This window comes from Ictalurus punctatus, chromosome 19 (assembly GCF_001660625.3).
Source record: "Ictalurus punctatus breed USDA103 chromosome 19, Coco_2.0, whole genome shotgun sequence".
In the NCBI taxonomy this organism is placed as follows: domain Eukaryota; kingdom Metazoa; phylum Chordata; class Actinopteri; order Siluriformes; family Ictaluridae; genus Ictalurus; species Ictalurus punctatus.
This window is the reverse complement of record NC_030434.2, coordinates 2656915-2682995: the sequence shown is the minus strand read 5'-3', so window position 1 is coordinate 2682995 and position 26081 is coordinate 2656915. Positions and strand designations below refer to the sequence as shown.

Genomic DNA, 26081 nt, shown 5'->3' with positions numbered 1-26081 from the left:
CCTTGTACAGTAATCCCACCCAGGCTATGAACCTATCAGGGAACCCCATTTTGGCCAGTACCTGAAACAGGAACTGATGCGAGACTCGGTCGAATGCTTTTTCAAAATCTAGGTTCAGGACCGCTAGCCGGATGTTTCTGTCTCTCGCGTAACAGATGACGTCTCTGATCAGTACCAGACTGTCGGTGATCTTCCTCCCTGGCACAGCACATGCTTGATCCGGGTGGATCACGTCCTCTAAGACAGTCGACATACGTGCTGATAAAATCTTGCTAAAAAGTTTACAATCAAAGTTTAAAAGCGTGATCGGTCTCCAGTTCCTGAGGTCTGTCTTGTCGCCTTTCTTGTGAAGAAGCGACACTATCCCTGTTCTAAAGCTGTCCGGGAGTCTGTCCAAGGTCTCAAATTCGTTAAAAACAGTGAGTAAGTCGTGTGCTAAAATATCCCAGAAAGTCAGATAAAATTCTAGGGGGAGTCCATCCATTCCTGGGGACTTCCCCTTTTTAAAACCTTTTAAAGAATTTTGTATTTCTAAAACTGTAAAATCCTGGGATAAAAGCATTGTTTCACTATTGACCTTGTTTTCTAAAAAGGCTAAAACTTCTTCCAAGGTATCCTTATGAACGTATTTTTCGCTGTATAGGTTGCTATAAAATTCTTCCACCCCTCCTAAAATCTCGTCCGTTGTTTTTAGGTCCCTCCCTCCATCTTTTATTGCGGTAATTGTACCTCCCTTTGAAACAATCTTTTTAAAAAAATACCTTGTACATTTTTCCCCTTCTTCAATCTCCCTCTCTCTGCTTCTTAAAATGACCCCCTTGTTTTGTATATCCGATAAAACACGCATTTCTTCTTTTACTTCTTTAATCTCCTCAGTAAAATCCATACCACAGTTAAAAAGGTTAAAATATCTCTGCAGTCGTTTTTGCAGTCCCATCATGCATCTTCTTTCCTTATTTTTCTTTTCTTTCCCTACCCTCTTAAAAAAACTCCCTGTCCGTTTTTTTACCATCTCCCACCACTGTGCTCGTGATTCATAAAAGTCCTGGAGGGTCTGCCATTGGCTGAACTGCTCCCTATACTCTCTGACTACTTCTTTATCTTCTAACACCGAGCAGTTCAGCCTCCACAGCCCTCCTCCTACCGTCACACCAGTGGACAGTGACAGGGTGCAGGACAGCATCATGTGGTCAGAAAAGAAGAGAGGGGTCAGTGTAGCATCGGTCGGCGGGCAGTCCCGTGTAAAAACATAGTCGATCCGAGAGGCTCTGGTGCCATCACCACTGAACCAGGTGAAGCCCTCCTCTCTTTGATGCAACGTTTTAAAACAGTCGACTAGTTTAAAATCTTTAACTAATCCTTGGAGTAAAACCGATGTTTTGTCTACTACGCACTCCCCTGTTACCCTTTTCCTATCCTTAGCTGTTAAAATACAATTAAAATCCCCTGCTACGATTAAAGGAAGCCTCCCTAGCATGTGGGACTGCAGGTCTTCTAAAAGTTCATACCTTTCATTTTTTTCCGTAAAACCATACACATTAAGAACAGTAAAATCCCTATCTAAAAAGGTCAGATTGGCTAAGAGTGCCCGTCCATCTCTCACCACTGTGCTGCCCTTCACCGCAATGTTGGGGTTATTTATTAAAATGGCGACACCATCACATTTATTAAAATTGGAACCACTCCACAACGAGGGTCCCGGGGTCCACACATCTTCCCATTTCCTATAATTATATAAAAAGGGCAGAGCACATTCTTGTAATAAAATCACATCTGACTTAAAAGATTTTAAAAGGGATAATACACTCTGTGCTCTCAGGGTGGACCTCACACTTCTCACATTGATGGTAGAGATTGTGAGGGCCATGAGCAGTATGGTAAAAAGGTATAAAACAGTGTTAAAAACATGCAGAGACAACGTTAAAACAAATTTAAAGGGATATTATTTCTTGTGACACTTGCTCTTCCTTTATCTCAGTGGGCCTGGGTTCAGGAGGGCAAGTGTCTGCTGCCGCACGGGCCGCGGAGGCAACCTCTCGCGGCTCCTTTGGCGACGATGTTCTCAGCTGGAGGTGCAAGAACGAAACCTCATTTGGGGGCTCTGAGGGCCATAAGCGGTTCAGTTCTTCCGAGGAAGAACTGTCCCGCCTATGCTCTGCCCTCAGTTTCTTCTCCTCTGTTACGAACAGAGGAGATCCCGCAGGTCTTTTCTGCACCTGAGCATTCGGGAGAGGACTGTCTGACTCACTCTCCCCAGATACCACACTTAACTCTGAAACTGTCTCCATGGAGGAAGCCGTCCCTTCCTCCCCTTCCGCCATTTCCTGTACTTTATTTTGCGGGGAGGGGGGGGCTTCCTCCCTCTGGTTTGCTGACTCCGCCCCTAAGGCCGCCCCACTTACCCGTATCTGCTCAGGCCCCGAAGCTGACGGGAGAGTTGATTTTCCCGCCAAAACCGCCGGGCCCGCCTCCTTCTCCGTTGTTTGTTCTGTTTGTTGCGTTTGTGGGGCGGCCATCTTGTTGCTTTTCAGTTTGTTGGCAAAGCTCTTGGGGCAATCTCTGTAGAGGTGGTTTGTCTCTCCACACAGATTGCACCGTCTGCCAATGGTGCACTCATCAAAAACGTGACCAATTTCTCTACATTTCCCACAAATTATTTCCTGGCACGCGTCGGCTAGATGTCCCATCCTCCCACACTTACGGCAGAGTTTGGGCATCCCCTGGTAATGGATGTAGCCTCTGTTCTCTCCCAACACAATCATAGAAGGCAGATGTCTCAGGCCCTGGTAGCCCCCAGCGTCTTCCCATTGTTTAATGGGAATCCGCCAGGAACAATTCCAGATGCCGTCCTCATCCAACACTTTGACTGGTTGTCCGCGAACAGTGCAAAATCTACCCAGCCATACGCAAATATCGTCTCCAGTCACCGTTTCATTAAACATCCTAACAATCACCGTTTTAAGCGAATTGTCAGAAAGTTTCTCCACGGTGAACATGGAGAAATGGGCCTTACAACCGTCAAACCGTTGCCAGAAATCATTTAGCAGAGAAGCGGTCCTAAAACTAACATCAAATCCTTTGTTCAGGGGCAGAGTCACTAGACAGTTCAGTTCGTCGGGTTTGAAACCAAGAGATTTCTGGATTAGCTTCCTGGAGAAATCAAGCCGTGACATCCCCAGGAGCTTTCCATCCACCTCTTTAAACAAAAAGCGCACGCTGTGGTGCCTCCTCATGCCGGCACGAGCAGCCGACATTTTGGAGGCACCACTAGCCTATAAATAAATAAATAAATAAATAAATAAATAAATAAAGTAAAACAAATACAAAACTAAACGAAATAAATATTTTTTAAACGAAAAAAAAGGGAAAAATTAAATAAATTAATGAATTTGTACTTACCACTTCGCAGATTCACTGGCACGATGTTCCACTCGCCTAGAGAAGCTGAAAAAAAAAGGGTCCGCACGAATTCTCTCTTTGGATGGTTGTGTCCAAAATCATAAAGGGATTAAGGGCAATTGCCACCAAAGAGCCGATCGCTGTCTCACCCGATTGATCTTAGCCAAAAGGCCGAGAAGCGATAACCCGTTATGGCCTCTGGCCTAACGAGCACCAGCTGGCAGAGCCTCCACTCCTGGACGACATGCCTGACCACGCGCTTGAAGACCTTGCGCGGAGAGGATTGAGCAACTAGGCACCACGCCCAACCGACCTTGCATCCCAAAGCCAAACTTCTTCCCTCTCTTACGTTAAACTGTGAAACAAATACAGCTTTGCCTCAGCAAAGCTCACAAAAATAAGTTGAACTCGTCAACGTTCCTCTCCACGGAAATCTTTAGTAAAAGGCGAAAGATTTATGCGTGAATGAAGAGAAACCCGAGCTATACAGGAAGTCAGTCCAGGCCTCCGAAACTCCATCGGAGGCCTAGAAATCCGGTCTAGGGTAGGTTGGCTTGCGCCGGCCCCTTACACCTGCACAGCCTTGATAGCTACAGATGTAGGATTGGTCTAGAGCTGGATGTGGGCTGTGGTTTGTATTAAAACCTAATAGGTCCCCTCCCTTTTCCAATTAAGTACATCTGAAACCTTTACGACTGACACCTGTTCCATTTTGTACAATTAAATACAAGAAATTTTTTTTTTTTTTTTTTTTTTTTTTTTTTTTAAGTACCATATGTCACTTTGTTTTTTTTCCTACTTTTTTTTTTTTTCCCCCCAATCGTTTAGCATGAATACGTATTCATTCATTCATTCGTTCATTCATTCATTCATTCATTTATTTATTTATTTCCTTCCTCCCTTCTTCTTTCATTTGACCCCTTTGAAAAGGTGCACCGTTCCTGGAGGTACTGCAATACCAGGTCGATGCGTGGAGCGGACGGAGCAAGCCCCTCTTCCAGCTCCTCGCTCTAAAAATCCGTTTAATATAAAGTCCTCGAATGGAGGACGTATCAGGTATTAAACTGATAAGAACAGATTTTTCTTTCGAAAAAAATTTTATTGTCACTTTTTTCTTTTTTTCATATTCACAGTGTACACAGTTTTTCCTTCTCAGTTCATAGACATTTTTTTTTTTAAATAAATAAATAAACTTGGGTAAAACAATTTCTTATTTTAAAAACTGTTTAAAGGAAAAGTAGATAAATACATAGATTGTGTGTGTAAAAAACTATGAATAAAAGTGTCCATAAAATCGTTTCGTTTTTAAAAACAGTTAAATAATTCAATTGATTGATAAAAAAGCAAACACATATCTTTATATAAAACACACAAAATAAAAAAACCACTTAAGCATCCTCTCTTTTCCAAGATCGGGGGTGAGTCCTTACCAAGGTAGTCCATCTCACTGCTCTCCAGCCACGGCCGAGGCCCGTCACTTCCGGTGCCCAGAGGAGATCCTCTACCCTCCGGCTCGCTGCTCCCGTAGCCTTTGCAGGTGAGGGCGCATCTACGAGCGGCCAGGGTCGGTGGCGGCCGGGACCTTTCTCGTGCAACCCCGGCCCCCTCCTCCGAATGTCGCCGCGCGGTACCCCTGCAGCGTGGACTTCGCCATCTGCTCGCTCGCGTGGAGGGGCACCGTCACGCGTTTCCCCACCAGCAGGTTTCTGGTGGTCCAGATGGCATCCTTCACGGCGTTGAGGGTGAGCCAGAGCGTGGTGAACCTCTGCGCCGTTAGGCCCTTCGAGCCTGGGCCCACCCCGAGGATGGCGAGCTTGTAGTCCAGCTGGACCCCACCTGCCGACAGGCACGGGAAATACAGGGGGCCGGTCGTGGTCCACTGGTCCCGCGCGGCGCCGCACTCCCACAAGAGGTGTCGCACGGTCTCCGGCGCGTTGCATCCGGGTCGTGGGCAGATGGGGTTGGAGCCCATGCCCCGGGAGTGCATGACCGCCCTGACCGGGAGAATCTCATGGGCCACCATCCATGACAGGTCCTTGTGCCTGTTCTGAAGAGCAGGGTGGGCGGCGTTCCTCCAAACTTGCTTGGCCTCACTTAGAGCGAGGCCTGGGACTGGACTCACAGGTTCCCGATCCTGAACGAGAGACATAATAGACTTGTGGTTAGTTAAAACTGAAACATCTTCTCCTTCTAAAACATTTTTCTTTAAAAATCTCTTGATAAAATCATGTTCTTTTGTCAGATTAAAAGACACAGGCGTTTTGAGGTCTACAGGTAAAATCTTTAGGCTTCGTAGGTATGACCCCATCCAGAAACGGGTCATGGCCGCTGTCTTGCTCTCTCTGGACGGGGCCACGGCGTACGCGATGTGGAGGGCGGTGAAACGGCTGCCTAAAAAGAGGTGGGGGTCCGGGAGGCCTTTCCCGCCGTTTTCCGGTCTCTTCTTCACGACCTCCCTCTTCACTCTCTCCCACTTGGACCCCCAGAAGAAGTAAAACACCGCCCTCTCCAGCTCTAAAAGAAAGTGTCGTGGGGGACTAAAAACAGAACACACCAGTAACATCAAAGGTAAAATTACTGCTTTAAAAATTAAAACTTTACCTTCCAATGTCATCTGTCTCAGTCCCCAAAAGCCCAGTTTCTGCCTGACTTTCCCTAACACGTCGGCCCAGTTTCCACGTCCTCCACCCTCTTTGTCAAATTTTACTCCTAAAATCCGTAGGTCGTTTTTAAAAACCAATTCCAGTCCTCCTGTGTCCACGCTACCCCACGGCCCGAAGAGCTGGGCCTCGGACTTGCCCCTGTTGAGCTTGGCGCCCGAGGCCCGACCGTACCAGTCAGTCAGGTCCATTGCTCTTCGCATGGATAAAACGTCTGTGGCTAAAAGGGTTACGTCGTCCATATATAAAACGCACGTCGCGGTCAGTCCACCCGTCCCAGGCACTTCAAGTCCTTTAATCCATTTATCCCTTCTCAAGATCTGTGCCAGTGGCTCGATGCAAGCCACATACAGGAGGGGAGATAAAGGACACCCCTGACGGACGCCACTGCGGATATTCACCGCCTTGGACACGTGCCCGTTTACCAACATTCTACTGATTATGCCCTTGTACAGTAATCCCACCCAGGCTATGAACCTATCAGGGAACCCCATTTTGTCCAGTACCTGAAACAGGAACTGATGCGAGACTCGGTCAAATGCTTTTTCAAAATCTAGGTTCAGGACCGCTAGCCGGATGTTTCTGTCTCTCGCGTAACAGATGACGTCTCTGATCAGTACCAGGCTGTCGGTGATCTTCCTCCCTGGCACAGCGCATGCTTGATCCGGGTGGATCACGTCCTCTAAAACGGTCGACATACGTGCAGATAAAATCTTGCTAAAAAGTTTACAATCGAAATTTAAAAGCGTGATCGGTCTCCAGTTCCTGAGGTCTGTCTTGTCGCCTTTCTTGTGAAGAAGCGACACTATCCCTACTCTAAAGCTGTCTGGGAGTCTGTCCAAGGTCTCAAATTCGTTAAAAACAGTGAATAAGTCATGTGCTAAAATGTCCCAGAAAGTCAGATAAAATTCTAGGGGGAGTCCATCCATTCCAGGGGACTTCCCCCTTTTAAAACCTTTTAAAGAATTTTGCATTTCTAAAAGCGTGAAATCCTGGGATAAAAGCATTGTTTCACTATTGACCTTGTTGTCTAAAAAGGCTAAAACTTCCTCCAGGGTATCTTTGTGCACAGATTTTTCCTTATATAGGTCGGTATAAAATTCTTCCACCCCACCTAAAATCTCATCTGTTGATTTTAACTCCCTCCCTCCATCTTTTATTGTGGTGATTATACCTCCCCTTGAAACAATCTTTTTAAAAAAATATCTTGTGCACTTTTCCCCTTCTTCAATCTCCCTCTCTCTGCTTCTTAAAATGACCCCCCTGCTTTGTATATCCGATAAAACACGCATTTCTTCTTTTACTTCTTTAATCTGTTCAGTAAAATCAATCCCACAGTTAAAAAGGTTAAAATATCTCTGCAGCCTTTTTTGCAGTCCCATCATGCATCTTTTTTCCTTATTTTTCCTTTCTTTCCCTACCTTCTTAAAAAATCTTTTTGTCCGTTCCTTTATCATCTCCCACCACTGTGCTCGTGACTCATAAAAGTCCTGGAGGGTCTGCCATTGGCTGAACTGCTCCCTGTACTCTCTGACTACTTCTTTATCTTCTAACACTGAGCAGTTCAGCCTCCACAGCCCTCCTCCTACCGTCACACCAGTGGACAGTGACAGGGTGCAGGACAGCATCATGTGGTCTGAAAAGAAGAAAGGGGTCAGTGTAGCATCGGTCGGCGGGCAGTCCCGTGTAAAAACATAGTCGATCCGAGAGGCTCTGGTGCCATCACCACTGAACCAGGTGAAGCCCTCCTCTCTTTGATGCAAAGCTTTGAAACAGTCGACTAGTTTAAAATCGTTGACTAAGCCCTGAAGTAAAACCGATGTCTTATCTACCATGCACTCCCCCACTACCCTTTTCCTATCCTTTGCTGTTAAAATACAATTAAAATCCCCTGCTACGATTAAAGGAACCCTCCCTAGCATGTGGGACTGCAGGTCTTCTAAAAGTTCATACCTTTCATTTTTTTCAGTAAAACCATACACATTAAGAACAGTAAAATCCCTATCTAAAAAGGTCAGATTGGCTAAGAGTGCCCGTCCATCTCTCACCACTGTGCTGCCCTTCACCGCGATGTTGGGGTTATTTATTAAAATGGCGACACCATCACATTTATTAAAATTGGAACCACTCCACAACGAGGGTCCCGGGGTCCACACATCTTCCCATTTCCTATAATTATATAAAAAGGGCAGAGCACATTCTTGTAATAAAATCACATCTGACTTAAAAGATTTTAAAAGGGATAATACACTCTGTGCTCTCAGGGTGGACCTCACACTTCTCACATTGATGGTAGAGATTGTGAGGGCCATGAGCAGTATGGTAAAAATAGGTATAAAACAGTGTTAAAAACATGCAGAGACAATGTTAAAAACAAATTAGAGGCATATTATCTCTTGTGACACTTGCTCTTCCTTTATCCCAGTGGGACTGGGTTCAGGAGGGCAAGTGTCAGCTGCCTCACGGGCCGCGGAGGCAACCTCTCGCGGCTCCTTTGGCGAAGATGTTCTTAGCTGGGGGTGCAAGAAAGCAACCTCATTGGGGGGCTCTGAGGGCCACAAGCGGTTCAGGTCTTCCGAGGAAGAACTGTCCCGCCTATGCTCTGCCCTCAGTTTCTTCTCCTCTGTTACAAACAGAGGAGATCCCGCAGGTCTTTTCTGCACCTGAGCATTCGGGAGGGGACTGTCTGGCCCACTCTCCCCAGATACCACACTTAACTCTGAAACTGTCTCCATTGAGGAAGCCGTCCCTTCCTCCCCTTCCGCCATTTCCTGTACTTTATTTTGCGGGGAGGGGGGGGCTTCCTCCCTCTGGTTTGCTGACTCCGCCCCTAAGGCCGCCCCACTTACCCGTATCTGCTTAGGCCCTGAAGCTGTCGGGAGAGCTGGCTCTCCCGCCAAAACCACAGGGCCCGCCTCCTTCTCTGTTGTTTGCTCCGTTTGTTGTGTTTGTGGGGCGGCCATCTTGTTGCCTTTCAATTTGTTGGCAAAGCTCTTTGGGCAATCTCTGTAGAGGTGGTTTGTCTCTCCACACAGATTGCACCGTCTGCCAATGGTGCACTCATCAAAAACGTGACCAATTTCTCTACATTTTCCACAAATGATTTCCTGGCACGCGTCGGCTAGATGTCCCATCCTCCCACACTTACGGCAGAGTTTGGGCATCCCTTGGTAATGAATGTAGCCTCTGTTCTCTCCCAACACAATCATAGAAGGCAGATGTCTCAGGCCCTGGTAGCCCCCAGCGTCTTCCCATTGTTTAATGGGAATCCGCCAGGAACAATTCCAGATGCCGTCCTCATCCAACACTTTGACTGGTTGTCCGCGAACAGTGCAAAATCTACCCAGCCATACGCAAATATCGTCTCCAGTCACCGTTTCATTAAACATCCTAACAATCACCGTTTTAAGCGAATTGTCAGAAAGTTTCTCCACGGTGAACATGGAGAAATGGGCCTTACAACCGTCAAACCGTTGCCAGAAATCATTTAGCAGAGAAGCGGTCCTAAAACTAACATCAAAACCTTTGTTCAGGGGCAGAGTCACGAGACAGTTCAGTTCGTCGGGTTTGAAGCAAAGAGATTTCTGGATTAGCTTCCTGGAGAAATCAAGGCGTGACATCCCCAGGAGCTTTCCATCCACCTCTTTAAACAAAAAGCGCACGCTGTGGTGCCTCCTCATGCCGGCACGAGCAGCCGACATTTTGGAGGCACCACTAGCCTATAAATAAATAAATAAATAAATAAATAAATAAATAAATAAACTATAATAAATAAGTAAAACAATTACAAATTAAACGAAATAAATATTTTGAAAACGAAAAAAAAAGGAAAAAGAATTTAATAAATAAATTTGTACTTACCTTTCCACAGGTCCACTGGCTCGATGTTTTTTCACCATCCGGCACTGAAGAAAAACAGGGTCCGCACAAATTTCCTCTTTGGATAGTTCTGTCCAAAATCACAAAAAGATTAAGGGCAATGGCCACCAAAGAGTCGATCGCTGTCCCTTCCGATTGATCTTAGCCAAAAGGCCGAGAAGCGATAACCCGTTATGGCCTCTGGCCTAACGAGCACCAGCTGGCAGAGCCTCCACTCCTGGACGACATGCCTGACCACGCGCTTGAAGACCTTGCGCGGAGAGGATTGAGCAACTAGGCACCACGCCCAACCGACCTTGCATCCCAAAGCCAAACTTCTTCCCTCTCTTACGTTAAACTGTGAAACAAATACAGCTTTGCCTCAGCAAAGCTCACAAAAATAAGTTGAACTCGTCAACGTTCCTCTCCACGGAAATCTTTAGTAAAAGGCGAAAGATTTATGCGTGAATGAAGAGAAACCCGAGCTATACAGGAAGTCAGTCCAGGCCTCCGAAACTCCATCGGAGGCCTAGAAATCCGGTCTAGGGTAGGTTGGCTTGCGCCGGCCCCTTACACCTGCACAGCCTTGATAGCTACAGATGTAGGATTGGTCTAGAGCTGGATGTGGGCTGTGGTTTGTATTAAAACCTAATAGGTCCCCTCCCTTTTCCAATTAAGTACATCTGAAACCTTTACGACTGACACCTGTTCCATTTTGTACAATTAAATACAAGAAATTTTTTTTTTTTTTTTTTTTTTTTTTTTAAGTACCATATGTCACTTTGTCTTTTTTCCTACTTTTTTTTTTTTTTCCCCCCCAATCGTTTAACATGAATACGTATTCATTCATTCATTCGTTCATTCATTCATTCATTCATTCATTTATTTCCTTCCTTCCTTCCTTCTTCTTTCATTTGACCCCTTTGAAAAGGTGCACCGTTCCTGGAGGTACTGCAATACCAGGTCGATGCGTGGAGCGGACGGAGCAAGCCCCTCTTCCAGCTCCTCGCTCTAAAAATCCGTTTAATATAAAGTCCTCGAATGGAGGACGTATCAGGTATTAAACTGATAAGAACAGATACTACACTTGATCTTAGCCAAAAGGCCGAGAAGCGATAACCCGTTATGGCCTCTGGCCTAACGAGCACCAGCTGGCAGAGCCTCCACTCCTGGACGACATGCCTGACCACGCGCTTGAAGACCTTGCGCGGAGAGGATTGAGCAACTAGGCACCACGCCCAACCGACCTTGCATCCCAAAGCCAAACTTCTTCTCTCTCTTACGTTAAACTGTGAAACAAATACAGCTTTGCCTCAGCAAAGCTCACAAAAATAAGTTGAACTCGTCAACGTTCCTCTCCACGGAAATCTTTAGTAAAAGGCGAAAGATTTATGCGTGAATGAAGAGAAACCCGAGCTATACAGGAAGTCAGTCCAGGCCTCCGAAACTCCATCGGAGGCCTAGAAATCCGGTCTAGGGTAGGTTGGCTTGCGCCGGCCCCTTACACCTGCACAGCCTTGATAGCTACAGATGTAGGATTGGTCTAGAGCTGGATGTGGGCTGTGGTTTGTATTAAAACCTAATAGGTCCCCTCCCTTTTCCAATTAAGTACATCTGAAACCTTTACGACTGACACCTGTTCCATTTTGTACAATTAAATACAAGAAATTTTTTTTTTTTTTTTTTTTTTTTTTTTTTTTTAAGTACCATATGTCACTTTGTTTTTTTTCCTACTTTTTTTTTTTTTCCCCCCAATCGTTTAACATGAATACGTATTCATTCATTCATTCGTTCATTCATTCATTCATTCATTTATTTATTTATTTCCTTCCTCCCTTCCTTCCTTCTTCTTTCATTTGACCCCTTTGAAAAGGTGCACCGTTCCTGGAGGTACTGCAATACCAGGTCGATGCGTGGAGCGGACGGAGCAAGCCCCTCTTCCAGCTCCTCGCTCTAAAAATCCGTTTAATATAAAGTCCTCGAATGGAGGACGTATCAGGTATTAAACTGATAAGAACAGATACTACACTTGATCTTAGCCAAAAGGCCGAGAAGCGATAACCCGTTATGGCCTCTGGCCTAACGAGCACCAGCTGGCAGAGCCTCCACTCCTGGACGACATGCCTGACCACGCGCTTGAAGACCTTGCGCGGAGAGGATTGAGCAACTAGGCACCACGCCCAACCGACCTTGCATCCCAAAGCCAAACTTCTTCCCTCTCTTACGTTAAACTGTGAAACAAATACAGCTTTGCCTCAGCAAAGCTCACAAAAATAAGTTGAACTCGTCAACGTTCCTCTCCACGGAAATCTTTAGTAAAAGGCGAAAGATTTATGCGTGAATGAAGAGAAACCCGAGCTATACAGGAAGTCAGTCCAGGCCTCCGAAACTCCATCGGAGGCCTAGAAATCCGGTCTAGGGTAGGTTGGCTTGCGCCGGCCCCTTACACCTGCACAGCCTTGATAGCTACAGATGTAGGATTGGTCTAGAGCTGGATGTGGGCTGTGGTTTGTATTAAAACCTAATAGGTCCCCTCCCTTTTCCAATTAAGTACATCTGAAACCTTTACGACTGACACCTGTTCCATTTTGTACAATTAAATACAAGAAATTTTTTTTTTTTTTTTTTTTTTTTTTTTTTTTTAAGTACCATATGTCACTTTGTTTTTTTTCCTACTTTTTTTTTTTTTCCCCCCAATCGTTTAGCATGAATACGTATTCATTCATTCATTCGTTCATTCATTCATTCATTCATTTATTTATTTATTTCCTTCCTCCCTTCCTTCCTTCTTCTTTCATTTGACCCCTTTGAAAAGGTGCACCGTTCCTGGAGGTACTGCAATACCAGGTCGATGCGTGGAGCGGACGGAGCAAGCCCCTCTTCCAGCTCCTCGCTCTAAAAATCCGTTTAATATAAAGTCCTCAAATGGAGGACGTATCAGGTATTAAACTGATAAGAACAGATTTTTCTTTCGAAAAAATTTTATTGTCACTTTTTTCTTTTTTTTTTCATATCCACAGTGTACACAGTTTTTTCCTTCTCAGTTTATAGACATTTTTTTTTTTAAATAAATAAATAAACTTGGGTAAAACAATTTCTTATTTTAAAAACTGTTTAAAGGAAAAATAAATAAATACCTCAATTGTGTGTGTAAAAAACTATGAATAAAAGTGTCCATAAAATCGTTTCGTTTTTAAAAACAGTTAAATAAATCGATTGATTAATAAAAAAGCAAACACATATCTTTATATAAAACACACAAAATAAAAAACCACTTAAGCGTCTTCTCTTTTCCAAGATCGGGGGTGAGTCCTTACCAAGGGCGCCCATCACACTACTCTCCAGCCACGGCCGAGGCCCGTCACTTCCGGTGCCCAGAGGAGATCCTCTACCCTCCGGCTCGCTGCTCCCGTAGCCTTTGCAGGTGAGGGCGCATCTACGAGCGGCCAGGGTCAGTGGCGGCCGGGACCTTTCTCGTGCAACCCCGGCCCCCTCCTCCGAATGTCGCCGCGCGGTACCCCTGCAGCGTGGACTTTGCCATCTGCTCGCTCGCGTGGAGGGGCACCGTCACGCGTTTCCCCACCAGCAGGTTTCTGGTGGTCCAGATGGCATCCTTCACGGCGTTGAGGGTGAGCCAGAGCGTGGTGAACCTCTGCGCCGTTAGGCCCTTCGAGCCTGGGCCCACCCCGAGGATGGCGAGCTTGTAGTCCATCTGGACCCCACCTGCCGGCAGGCACGGGAAATACAGGGGGCCGGTCGTGGTCCACTGGTCCCGCGCGGCGCCGCACTCCCATAAGAGGTGTCGCACGGTCTCCGGCGCGTTGCATCCGGGTCGTGGGCAGATGGGGTTGGAGCCCATGCCCCGGGAGTGCATGACCGCCCTGACCGGGAGAATCTCATGGGCCACCATCCATGACAGGTCCTTGTGCCTGTTCTGAAGAGCAGGGTGGGCGGCGTTCCTCCAAACTTGTTTGGCCTCACTTAGAGTGAGGCCGGGGACTGGACTCACAGGTTCCCGATCCTGAACGAGAGAGAGAAGAGACCTGTGGTTAGTTAAAACTGAAACATCTTCTCTTTCTAAAACATTTTTCTTTAAAAATTTCTTAATAAAATCATGTTCTATGGACAAGTTAAAAGACACAGGCGTTTTAAGGTCTACTGGTAAAATCTTTAGGCTTCGCAGGTACGACCCCATCCAGAAACGGGTCATGGCCGCTGTCTTGCTTTCTCTGGACGGGGCCACGGCGTACGCGATGTGGAGGGCGGTGAATCGGCTGCCTAAAAACAAGTGGGGGTCCGGGAGGCCTTTTCCGCCGTTTTCCGGTCTCTTCTTCACGACCTCCCTCTTCACTCTCTCCCACTTGGACCCCCAGACGAAGTAAAACACCGCCCTCTCCAGATCTAAAAGAAAGTTTCGCGGGGGACTAAAAACAGAACACACCAGTAACATCAAAGGTAAAATCACTGCTTTAAAAATTAAAACTTTACCTTCGATTGTCAGCTGTCTTAGTCCCCAAAAGCCCAGTTTCTGCCTGACTTTCCCTAACACGTCGGCCCAGTTTCCCCGTCCTCCACCCTCTTTGTCAAATTTTACACCTAAAATCCGTAGGTCGGTTTTAAAAACCAATTCCAGTCCGCCTGTGTCCACGCTACCCCACGGCCCGAAGAGCTGGGCCTCGGACTTGCTCCTGTTGAGCTTGGCGCCCGAGGCTCGACCGTACCAGTCAGTCAAGTCCATTGCTCTTCGCATGGATAAAACGTCTGTGGCTAAAAGGGTTACGTCGTCCATGTATAAAACGCACGTTGCTGTCAGTCCACCCGTCCCAGGCACTTCAAGTCCTTTGATCCATTTATCCCTTCTCAAGATCTGTGCCAGTGGCTCGATACAAGCCACATACAGGAGGGGAGATAAAGGACACCCCTGACGGACGCCACTGCGGATATTCACCGCCTTGGACACATGCCCGTTTACCAACATTCTACTGATTATACCCTTATATAGTAATCCCACCCAGGCTATAAACCTATCAGGGAACCCCATTTTGTCCAGTACCTGAAACAGGAACTGATGCGAGACTCGGTCAAATGCTTTTTCAAAATCTAGGTTCAGGACCGCTAGCCGGATGTTTCTGTCTCTCGCGTAACAGATGACGTCTCTGATCAGTACCAGGCTGTCGGTGATCTTCCTCCCTGGCACAGCGCATGCTTGATCCGGGTGGATCACGTCCTCTAAAACGGTCGACATACGTGCAGATAAGGTCTTGCTAAAAAGTTTACAATCGAAATTTAAAAGCGTGATGGGTCTCCAGTTCCTGAGGTCTGTCTTGTCGCCTTTCTTGTGTAGAAGCGACACTATCCCTGTTCTAAAGCTGTCTGGGAGTCTGTCCAAGGTCTCAAATTCGTTAAAAACAGTGAGTAAGTCATGTGCTAAAATATCCCAGAAAGTCAGATAAAATTCTAGGGGGAGTCCATCCATTCCTGGGGACTTCCCCCTTTTAAAACCTTTTAAAGAATTTTGTATTTCTAAAACCGTAAAATCCTGGGATAAAAGCACGGCTTCACTGTTGACCTTGTTTTCTAAAAAGGCTAAAACTTCTTCCAAGGTATCTTTATGTACGTATTTTTCGCTGTATAGATTGCTATAAAATTCTTCCACCCCACCTAAAATCTCGTCCGTTGTTTTTAGGTCCCTCCCTCCATCTTTTATTGCGGTAATTGTACCTCCCTTTGAAACAATCTTTTTAAAAAAATACCTTGTACATTTTTCCCCTTCTTCAATCTCCCTCTCTCTGCTTCTTAAAATGACCCCCTTGTTTTGTATATCCGATAAAACACGCATTTCTTCTTTTACTTCTTTAATCTCCTCAGTAAAATCCATACCACAGTTAAAAAGGTTAAAATATCTCTGCAGTCGTTTTTGCAGTCCCATCATGCATCTTCTTTCCTTATTTTTCTTTTCTTTCCCTACCCTCTTAAAAAAACTCCCTGTCCGTTTTTTTACCATCTCCCACCACTGTGCTCGTGATTCATAAAAGTCCTGGAGGGACTGCCATTGGCTGAACTGCTCCCTATACTCTCTGACTACTTCTTTATCTTCTAACACCGAGCAGTTCAGCCTCCACAGCCCTCCTCCTACCGTCACACCAGTGGACAGTGACAGGGTGCAGGACAGCATCATGTGGTCAGAAAAGAAGAGAGGGGTCAGTGTAGCATCGGTCGGCGGGCAGTCCCGTGTAAAAACATAGTCGATCCGAGAGGCTCTGGTGCCATCACCACTGAACCAGGTGAAGCCCTCCTCTCTTTGATGCAACGTTTTAAAACAGTCGACTAGTTTAAAATCTTTAACTAATCTTTGGAGTAAAACCGATGTTTTGTCTACTACGCACTCCCCTGTTACCCTTTTCCTATCCTTAGCTGTTAAAATACAATTAAAATCCCCTGCTACGATTAAAGGAAGCCTCCCTAGCATGTGGGACTGCAGGTCTTCTAAAAGTTCATACCTTTCATTTTTTTCCGTAAAACCATACACATTAAGAACAGTAAAATCCCTATCTAAAAAGGTCAGATTGGCTAAGAGTGCCCGTCCATCTCTCACCACTGTGCTGCCCTTCACCGCGATGTTGGGGTTATTTATTAAAATGGCGACACCATCACATTTATTAAAATTGGAACCACTCCACAACGAGGGTCCCGGGGTCCACACATCTTCCCATTTCCTATAATTATATAAAAAGGGCAGAGCACATTCTTGTAATAAAATCACATCTGACTTAAAAGATTTTAAAAGGGATAATACACTCTGTGCTCTCAGGGTGGACCTCACACTTCTCACATTGATGGTAGAGATTGTGAGGGCCATGAGCAGTATGGTAAAAAGGTATAAAACAGTGTTAAAAACATGCAGAGACAACGTTAAAACAAATTTAAAGGGATATTATTTCTTGTGACACTTGCTCTTCCTTTATCTCAGTGGGCCTGGGTTCAGGAGGGCAAGTGTCTGCTGCCGCACGGGCCGCGGAGGCAACCTCTCGCGGCTCCTTTGGCGACGATGTTCTCAGCTGGAGGTGCAAGAACGAAACCTCATTTGGGGGCTCTGAGGGCCATAAGCGGTTCAGTTCTTCCGAGGAAGAACTGTCCCGCCTATGCTCTGCCCTCAGTTTCTTCTCCTCTGTTACTAACAGAGGAGATCCCGCAGGTCTTTTCTGCACCTGAGCATTCGGGAGAGGACTGTCTGACTCACTCTCCCCAGATACCACACTTAACTCTGAAACTGTCTCCATGGAGGAAGCCGTCCCTTCCTCCCCTTCCGCCATTTCCTGTACTTTATTTTGCGGGGAGGGGGGGGCTTCCTCCCTCTGGTTTGCTGACTCCGCCCCTAAGGCCGCCCCACTTACCCGTATCTGCTCAGGCCCCGAAGCTGACGGGAGAGTTGATTTTCCCGCCAAAACCGCCGGGCCCGCCTCCTTCTCCGTTGTTTGTTCTGTTTGTTGCGTTTGTGGGGCGGCCATCTTGTTGCTTTTCAGTTTGTTGGCAAAGCTCTTGGGGCAATCTCTGTAGAGGTGGTTTGTCTCTCCACACAGATTGCACCGTCTGCCAATGGTGCACTCATCAAAAACGTGACCAATTTCTCTACATTTTCCACAAATTATTTCCTGGCACGCGTCGGCTAGATGTCCCATCCTCCCACACTTACGGCAGAGTTTGGGCATCCCCTGGTAATGGATGTAGCCTCTGTTCTCTCCCAACACAATCATAGAAGGCAGATGTCTCAGGCCCTGGTAGCCCCCAGCGTCTTCCCATTGTTTAATGGGAATCCGCCAGGAACAATTCCAGATGCCGTCCTCATCCAACACTTTGACTGGTTGTCCGCGAACAGTGCAAAATCTCCCCAGCCATACGCAAATATCGTCTCCAGTCACCGTTTCATTAAACATCCTAACAATCACCGTTTTAAGCGAATTGTCAGAAAGTTTCTCCACGGTGAACATGGAGAAATGGGCCTTACAACCGTCAAACCGTTGCCAGAAATCATTTAGCAGAGAAGCGGTCCTAAAACTAACATCAAATCCTTTGTTCAGGGGCAGAGTCACTAGACAGTTCAGTTCGTCGGGTTTGAAACCAAGAGATTTCTGGATTAGCTTCCTGGAGAAATCAAGCCGTGACATCCCCAGGAGCTTTCCATCCACCTCTTTAAACAAAAAGCGCACGCTGTGGTGCCTCCTCATGCCGGCACGAGCAGCCGACATTTTGGAGGCACCACTAGCCTATAAATAAATAAATAAATAAATAAATAAATAAATAAATAAAGTAAAACAAATACAAAACTAAACGAAATAAATATTTTTTAAACGAAAAAAAGGGAAAAATTAAATAAATTAATGAATTTGTACTTACCACTTCGCAGATTCACTGGCACGATGTTCCACTCGCCTAGAGAAGCTGAAAAAAAAGGGTCCGCACGAATTCTCTCTTTGGATGGTTGTGTCCAAAATCATAAAGGGATTAAGGGCAATTGCCACCAAAGAGCCGATCGCTGTCTCACCCGATTGATCTTAGCCAAAAGGCCGAGAAGCGATAACCCGTTATGGCCTCTGGCCTAACGAGCACCAGCTGGCAGAGCCTCCACTCCTGGACGACATGCCTGACCACGCGCTTGAAGACCTTGCGCGGAGAGGATTGAGCAACTAGGCACCACGCCCAACCGACCTTGCATCCCAAAGCCAAACTTCTTCCCTCTCTTACGTTAAACTGTGAAACAAATACAGCTTTGCCTCAGCAAAGCTCACAAAAATAAGTTGAACTCGTCAACGTTCCTCTCCACGGAAATCTTTAGTAAAAGGCGAAAGATTTATGCGTGAATGAAGAGAAACCCGAGCTATACAGGAAGTCAGTCCAGGCCTCCGAAACTCCATCGGAGGCCTAGAAATCCGGTCTAGGGTAGGTTGGCTTGCGCCGGCCCCTTACACCTGCACAGCCTTGATAGCTACAGATGTAGGATTGGTCTAGAGCTGGATGTGGGCTGTGGTTTGTATTAAAACCTAATAGGTCCCCTCCCTTTTCCAATTAAGTACATCTGAAACCTTTACGACTGACACCTGTTCCATTTTGTACAATTAAATACAAGAAATTTTTTTTTTTTTTTTTTTTTTTTTTTTTTTTAAGTACCATATGTCACTTTGTTTTTTTTCCTACTTTTTTTTTTTTTCCCCCCAATCGTTTAACATGAATACGTATTCATTCATTCATTCGTTCATTCATTCATTCATTCATTTATTTATTTATTTCCTTCCTCCCTTCCTTCCTTCTTCTTTCATTTGACCCCTTTGAAAAGGTGCACCGTTCCTGGAGGTACTGCAATACCAGGTCGATGCGTGGAGCGGACGGAGCAAGCCCCTCTTCCAGCTCCTCGCTCTAAAAATCCGTTTAATATAAAGTCCTCGAATGGAGGACGTATCAGGTATTAAACTGATAAGAACAGATACTACACTTGATCTTAGCCAAAAGGCCGAGAAGCGATAACCCGTTATGGCCTCTGGCCTAACGAGCACCAGCTGGCAGAGCCTCCACTCCTGGACGACATGCCTGACCACGCGCTTGAAGACCTTGCGCAGAGAGGATTGAGCAACTAGGCACCACGCCCAACCGACCTTGCATCCCAAAGCCAAACTTCTTCCCTCTCTTACGTTAAACTGTGAAACAAATACAGCTTTGCCTCAGCAAAGCTCACAAAAATAAGTTGAACTCGTCAACGTTCCTCTCCACGGAAATCTTTAGTAAAAGGCGAAAGATTTATGCGTGAATGAAGAGAAACCCGAGCTATACAGGAAGTCAGTCCAGGCCTCCGAAACTCCATCGGAGGCCTAGAAATCCGGTCTAGGGTAGGTTGGCTTGCGCCGGCCCCTTACACCTGCACAGCCTTGATAGCTACAGATGTAGGATTGGTCTAGAGCTGGATGTGGGCTGTGGTTTGTATTAAAACCTAATAGGTCCCCTCCCTTTTCCAATTAAGTACATCTGAAACCTTTACGACTGACACCTGTTCCATTTTGTACAATTAAATACAAGAAATTTTTTTTTTTTTTTTTTTTTTTTTTTTTAAGTACCATATGTCACTTTGTCTTTTTTCCTACTTTTTTTTTTTTTTTCCCCCCCAATCGTTTAACATGAATACGTATTCATTCATTCATTCGTTCATTCATTCATTCATTCATTCATTTATTTCCTTCCTTCCTTCCTTCTTCTTTCATTTGACCCCTTTGAAAAGGTGCACCGTTCCTGGAGGTACTGCAATACCAGGTCGATGCGTGGAGCGGACGGAGCAAGCCCCTCTTCCAGCTCCTCGCTCTAAAAATCCGTTTAATATAAAGTCCTCGAATGGAGGACGTATCAGGTATTAAACTGATAAGAACAGATACTACACTTGATCTTAGCCAAAAGGCCGAGAAGCGATAACCCGTTATGGCCTCTGGCCTAACGAGCACCAGCTGGCAGAGCCTCCACTCCTGGACGACATGCCTGACCACGCGCTTGAAGACCTTGCGCAGAGAGGATTGAGCAACTAGGCACCACGCCCAACCGACCTTGCATCCCAAAGCCAAACTTCTTCCCTCTCTTACGTTAAACTGTGAAACAAATACAGCTTTGCCTCAGCAAAGCTCACAAAAATAAGTTGAACTCGTCAACGTTCCTCTCCACGGAAATCTTTAGTAAAAGGCGAAAGATTTATGCGTGAATGAAGAGAAACCCGAGCTATACAGGAAGTCAGTCCAGGCCTCCGAAACTCCATCGGAGGCCTAGAAATCCGGTCTAGGGTAGGTTGGCTTGCGCCGGCCCCTTACACCTGCACAGCCTTGATAGCTACAGATGTAGGATTGGTCTAGAGCTGGATGTGGGCTGTGGTTTGTATTAAAACCTAATAGGTCCCCTCCCTTTTCCAATTAAGTACATCTGAAACCTTTACGACTGACACCTGTTCCATTTTGTACAATTAAATACAAGAAATTTTTTTTTTTTTTTTTTTTTTTTTTTTAAGTACCATATGTCACTTTGTCTTTTTTCCTACTTTTTTTTTTTTTTTCCCCCCCAATCGTTTAACATGAATACGTATTCATTCATTCATTCGTTCATTCATTCATTCATTCATTCATTTATTTCCTTCCTTCCTTCCTTCTTCTTTCATTTGACCCCTTTGAAAAGGTGCACCGTTCCTGGAGGTACTGCAATACCAGGTCGATGCGTGGAGCGGACGGAGCAAGCCCCTCTTCCAGCTCCTCGCTCTAAAAATCCGTTTAATATAAAGTCCTCGAATGGAGGACGTATCAGGTATTAAACTGATAAGAACAGATTTTTTCTTTCGAAAAAATTTTATTGTCACTTTTTTCTTTTTTTTTCATATTCACAGTGTACACAGTTTTTTCCTTCTCAGTTTACAGATGATTTGTTTTAAATAAATAAATAATTAAACTTAGATAAAACAATTTCTTATTTTAAAAACTTGTTTAAAGGAAAAATAAATAAATACATAGATTGTGTGTGTAAAAAACCATGAATAAAAGTGTCCATAAAATCGTTTCATTTTTAAACATCATTAAATAAATCAATTGATTTATAAAAAGCACATACATATCTTTATATAAAACCCACAAAATAAAAAACCACTCAAGCCTCCTCTCTTTTCCAAGATCGGGTGTGAGTCCTTACCAAGGGAGCCCATCTCACTGCTCTCCAGCCACGGCCGAGGCCCGTCACTTCCGGTGCCCGGAGGAGATCCTCTACCCTCCGGCTCGCTGCTCCCGTAGCCTTTGCAGGTGAGGGCGCATCTACGAGCGGCCAGGGTCGGTGGCGGCCGGGACCTTTCTCGTGCAACCCCGGCCCCCTCCTCCGAATGTCGCCGCGCGGTACCCCTGCAGCGTGGACTTCGCCATCTGCTCGCTCGCGTGGAGGGGCACCGTCACGCGTTTCCCCACCAGCAGGTTTCTGGTGGTCCAGATGGCATCCTTCACGGCGTTGAGGGTGAGCCAGAGCGTGGTGAACCTCTGCGCCGTTAGGCCCTTCGAGCCTGGGCCCACCCCGAGGATGGCGAGCTTGTAGTCCATCTGGACCCCACCTGCCGCCAGGCACGGGAAATACAGGGGGCCGGTCGTGGTCCACTGGTCCCGCGCGGCGCCGCACTCCCATAAGAGGTGACGCACGGTCTCCGGCGCGTTGCATCCGGGTCGTGGGCAGATGGGGTTGGAGCCCATGCCCCGGGAGTGCATGACCGCCCTGACCGGGAGAATCTCATGGGCCACCATCCATGACAGGTCCTTGTGCCTGTTCTGAAGAGCAGGGTGGGCGGCGTTCCTCCAAACTTGTTTGGCCTCACTTAGAGTGAGGCCGGGGACTGGACTCACAGGTTCCCGATCCTGAACGAGAGAGAGAAGAGACCTGTGGTTAGTTAAAATGGAGACATCTTCTCCTTCTAAAACATTTTTCTTTAAAAACTTCTTGATAAAATCGTGTTCTCTTGTCAAATTAAAAGACACAGGCGTTTTGAGGTCTACTGGTAAAATCTTTAGGCTTCGCAGGTAGGACCCCATCCAGAAACGGGTCATGGCCGCTGTCTTGCTTTCTCTGGACGGGGCCACGGCGTACGCGATGTGGAGGGCGGTGAATCGGCTGCCTAAAAACAAGTGGGGGTCCGGGAGGCCTTTTCCGCCGTTTTCCGGTCTCTTCTTCACGACCTCCCTCTTCACTCTCTCCCACTTGGACCCCCAGACGAAGTAAAACACCGCCCTCTCCAGATCTAAAAGAAAGTTTCGCGGGGGACTAAAAACAGAACACACCAGTAACATCAAAGGTAAAATCACTGCTTTAAAAATTAAAACTTTACCTTCGAACGTCATCTGTCTCAGTCCCCAAAAGCCCAGTTTTTGCCTGACTTTCCCTAACACGTCGGCCCAGTTTCCACGTCCTCCACCCTCTTTGTCAAATTTTACACCTAAAATCCGTAGGTCGGTTTTAAAAACCAATTCCAGTCCGCCTGTGTCCACGTCACCCCACGGCCCGAAGAGCTGGGCCTCGGACTTGCTCCTGTTCAGCTTGGCGCCCGAGGCCCGACCGTACCAGTCAGTCAGGTCCATTGCTCTTCGCATGGATAAAAAGTCTGTGGCTAAAAGGGTTACGTCGTCCATATATAAAACGCATGTTGCGGTCAGTCCACCCGTCCCAGGCACTTCGAGTCCTTTGATCCATTTATCCCTTCTCAAGATCTGTGCCAGTGGCTCGATACAAGCCACATACAGGAGGGGAGATAAAGGACACCCCTGACGGACGCCACTGCGGATATTCACCGCCTTGGACACGTGCCCGTTAACCAACATTCTACTGACTATGCCCTTGTACAGTAATCCCACCCAGGCTATGAACCTATCAGGGAACCCCATTTTGTCCAGTACCTGAAACAGGAACTGATGCGAGACTCGGTCAAATGCTTTTTCAAAATCTAGGTTCAGGACCGCTAGCCGGATGTTTCTGTCTCTCGCGTAACAGATGACGTCTCTGATCAGTACCAGGCTGTCGGTGATCTTCCTCCCTGGCACAGCACACGCTTGATCCGGGTGGATCACGTCCTCTAAGACGGTCGACATACGTGCTGATAAAATCTTGCTAAAAAGTTTACAATCAAAGTTTAAAAGCGTGATCGGTCTCCAGTTCCTGAGGTCTGTCTTGTCGCCTTTCTTGTGTAGAAGCGACACTATCCCTGTTCTAAAGCTGTCTGGGAGTCTGTCCAAGGTCTCAAATTCGTTAAAAACAGTGTGTAAGTCCTGTGCTAAAATATCCCAGAAAGTCAGATAAAATTCTAGGGGGAGTCCATCCATTCCTGGGGACTTCCCCTTTTTAAAACCTTTTAAAGAATTTTGAATTTCTAAAACTGTAAAATCCTGGGATAAAAGCATGGCTTCACTATTGACCTTGTTCTCTAAAAAGGCTAAAACTTCCTCCAAGGTATTTTCATATATATATTTTTCACTGTACAAATTGCTATAAAATTTTTCCACCCCACCTAAAATCTCGTCCGTTGTTTTTAGGTCCCTCCCTCCATCTTTTATTGAGGTAATTTTACCTCCCCTAGAAACAATCTTTTTAAAAAAATACCTTGTGCATTTTTCACCTTCCTCAATCTCTCTCTCCCTGCTTCTTAAAATGACCCCCTTACTTTGTATGTCTGATAAAACACGCATTTCGGCTTTTACTTCTTTGATCTCTTCAGTAAAATCAATCCCACAGTTAAAAAGGTTAAAATATCTCTGCAGTCTTTTTTGCAGTCCCATCATGCATCTTTTTTCCCTGTTTTTGTTATCTTTCCCTACCCTCTTAAAAAATTTCCCTGTCCGTTCCTTTACCATCTCCCACCACTGTGCTCGTGACTCATAAAAGTCCTGGAGGGTCTGCCATTGGCTGAACTGCTCCCTATACTCTCTGACTACTTCTTTATCTTCTAACACCGAGCAGTTCAGCCTCCAGAGCCCTCCTCCTACCGTCACACCAGTGGACAGTGACAGGGTGCAGGACAGCATCATGTGGTCAGAAAAGAAGAGAGGGGTCAGTGTAGCATCGGTCGGCGGGCAGTCCCGTGTAAAAACATAGTCGATCCGAGAGGCTCTGGTGCCATCACCACTGAACCAGGTGAAGCCCTCCTCTCTTTGATGCAATGCTTTAAAACAGTCGACTAGTTTAAAATCTTTTACTAAGCCCTGAAGTAAAACCGATGTCTTATCTACCGTGCACTCCCCCACTACCCTTTTCCTGTCTTTAGCTGTTAAAATACAATTAAAATCCCCTGCTACAATTAAGGGGGCCCTCCCTAGCATGTGGGACTGCAGATCTTCTAAAAGTTCATACCGTTCATTTTTTTCCGTAAAACCATACACATTAAGAATGGTAAAATCCCTATCTAAAAAAGTCAGATTGGCTAAAATTGCCCGGCCATCCCTCACCACTGTGCTGCCCTTCACCACAATATTGGGATTTTTTATTAAAATGGCGACACCATCACATTTATTAAAATTGGAACCACTCCACACGGAGGGTCCCGGTGTCCACATGTCTTCCCATTTCCTGTAACTGGATAAAAAGGGCAAAGCACACTCTTGTAATAAAATCACATCTGACTTAAAAGATTCTAAAAGGGATAATACACTCTGTGCTCTCAGGGTGGACCTCACACTTCTCACATTAATGGTAGAGATTGTGAGGGCCATGAGCAGTATGGTAAAAATAGGTATAAAACAGTATTAAAAACATGCAGAGACAATGTTAAAAACAAATTAGAGGCATATTATCTCTTGTGACACTTGCTCTTCCTTTATCCCAGTGGGACTGGGTTCAGGAGGGCAAGTGTCTGCTGCCTCACGGGCCGCGGAGGCAACCTCTCGCGGCTCCTTTGGCGAAGATGTTCTTAGCTGGGGGTGCAAGAAAGCAACCTCATTGGGGGGCTCTGAGGGCCACAAGCGGTTCAGGTCTTCCGAGGAAGAACTGTCCCGCCTATGCTCTGCCCTCAGTTTCTTCTCCTCTGTTACCAACAGAGGAGATCCCGCAGGTCTTTTCTGCACCTGAGCATTCGGGAGGGGACTGTCTGGCCCACTCTCCCCAGATACCACACTTAACTCTGAAACTGTCTCCATTGAGGAATCCGTCCCTTCCTCCCCTTCCGCCATTTCCTGTACTTTATTTTGCGGGGAGGGGGGGGCTTCCTCCCTCTGGTTTGCTGACTCCGCCCCTAAGGCCGCCCCACTTACCCGTATCTGCTCAGGCCCTGAAGCTGACGGGAGAGCTGGCTCTCCCGCCAAAACCACAGGGCCCGCCTCCTTCTCTGTTGTTTGCTCCGTTTGTTGCGTTTGTGGGGCGGCCATCTTGTTGCTTTTCAACTTGTTGGCAAAGCTCTTAGGGCAATCTCTGTAGAGGTGGTTTGTCTCCCCACACAGATTGCACCGTCTGCCAATGGTGCACTCATCAAAAACGTGCCCAATTTCTCTACATTTTCCGCAAATGATTTCCTGGCACGCCTCGGCTAGATGTCCCATCCTCCCGCACTTACGGCAGAGTTTGGGCATCCCTTGGTAATGGATGTAGCCTCTGTTCTCTCCCAACACAATCATGGAAGGCAGATGTCTCAGGCCCTGG

The 26081-nt window shown here is 46.3% G+C and overlaps 11 non-coding genes and 3 pseudogenes across 11 annotated transcripts; all 14 read right to left on the bottom strand.

The window, feature by feature from the left end:
• Nucleotides 1–3769: 3769 nt before the first annotated feature.
• Nucleotides 3770–3884, bottom strand: LOC128635499 (U5 spliceosomal RNA). The gene has a single exon (XR_008398472.1). It is a non-coding gene; the product is annotated as a U5 spliceosomal RNA (small nuclear RNA).
• A 440-nt stretch (nt 3885–4324) lies between these two features.
• Nucleotides 4325–4501, bottom strand: LOC128635578 (uncharacterized; annotated as a pseudogene).
• Nucleotides 4502–10290: 5789 nt separating this feature from the next.
• LOC128635498 (U5 spliceosomal RNA) lies at nt 10291–10405 on the bottom strand. The gene has a single exon (XR_008398471.1). It is a non-coding gene; the product is annotated as a U5 spliceosomal RNA (small nuclear RNA).
• A 438-nt stretch (nt 10406–10843) lies between these two features.
• LOC128635550 (U2 spliceosomal RNA) lies at nt 10844–11034 on the bottom strand. The gene has a single exon (XR_008398522.1). It is a non-coding gene; the product is annotated as a U2 spliceosomal RNA (small nuclear RNA).
• A 187-nt stretch (nt 11035–11221) lies between these two features.
• On the bottom strand, nt 11222–11336 carry LOC128635497 (U5 spliceosomal RNA). Its single transcript, XR_008398470.1, has one exon. It is a non-coding gene; the product is annotated as a U5 spliceosomal RNA (small nuclear RNA).
• Nucleotides 11337–11785: 449 nt separating this feature from the next.
• LOC128635549 (U2 spliceosomal RNA) lies at nt 11786–11976 on the bottom strand. The gene has a single exon (XR_008398521.1). It is a non-coding gene; the product is annotated as a U2 spliceosomal RNA (small nuclear RNA).
• Nucleotides 11977–12163: 187 nt separating this feature from the next.
• Nucleotides 12164–12278, bottom strand: LOC128635496 (U5 spliceosomal RNA). The gene has a single exon (XR_008398469.1). It is a non-coding gene; the product is annotated as a U5 spliceosomal RNA (small nuclear RNA).
• A 449-nt stretch (nt 12279–12727) lies between these two features.
• LOC128635575 (uncharacterized) lies at nt 12728–12903 on the bottom strand (annotated as a pseudogene).
• Nucleotides 12904–18680: 5777 nt separating this feature from the next.
• LOC128635495 (U5 spliceosomal RNA) lies at nt 18681–18795 on the bottom strand. The gene has a single exon (XR_008398468.1). It is a non-coding gene; the product is annotated as a U5 spliceosomal RNA (small nuclear RNA).
• A 448-nt stretch (nt 18796–19243) lies between these two features.
• Nucleotides 19244–19434, bottom strand: LOC128635548 (U2 spliceosomal RNA). The gene has a single exon (XR_008398520.1). It is a non-coding gene; the product is annotated as a U2 spliceosomal RNA (small nuclear RNA).
• Nucleotides 19435–19621: 187 nt separating this feature from the next.
• LOC128635494 (U5 spliceosomal RNA) lies at nt 19622–19736 on the bottom strand. The gene has a single exon (XR_008398467.1). It is a non-coding gene; the product is annotated as a U5 spliceosomal RNA (small nuclear RNA).
• A 440-nt stretch (nt 19737–20176) lies between these two features.
• LOC128635542 (U2 spliceosomal RNA) lies at nt 20177–20367 on the bottom strand. Its single transcript, XR_008398515.1, has one exon. It is a non-coding gene; the product is annotated as a U2 spliceosomal RNA (small nuclear RNA).
• A 187-nt stretch (nt 20368–20554) lies between these two features.
• Nucleotides 20555–20669, bottom strand: LOC128635493 (U5 spliceosomal RNA). The gene has a single exon (XR_008398466.1). It is a non-coding gene; the product is annotated as a U5 spliceosomal RNA (small nuclear RNA).
• A 439-nt stretch (nt 20670–21108) lies between these two features.
• On the bottom strand, nt 21109–21280 carry LOC128635470 (uncharacterized; annotated as a pseudogene).
• Between the last annotated feature and the right edge of the window lie 4801 nt (nt 21281–26081).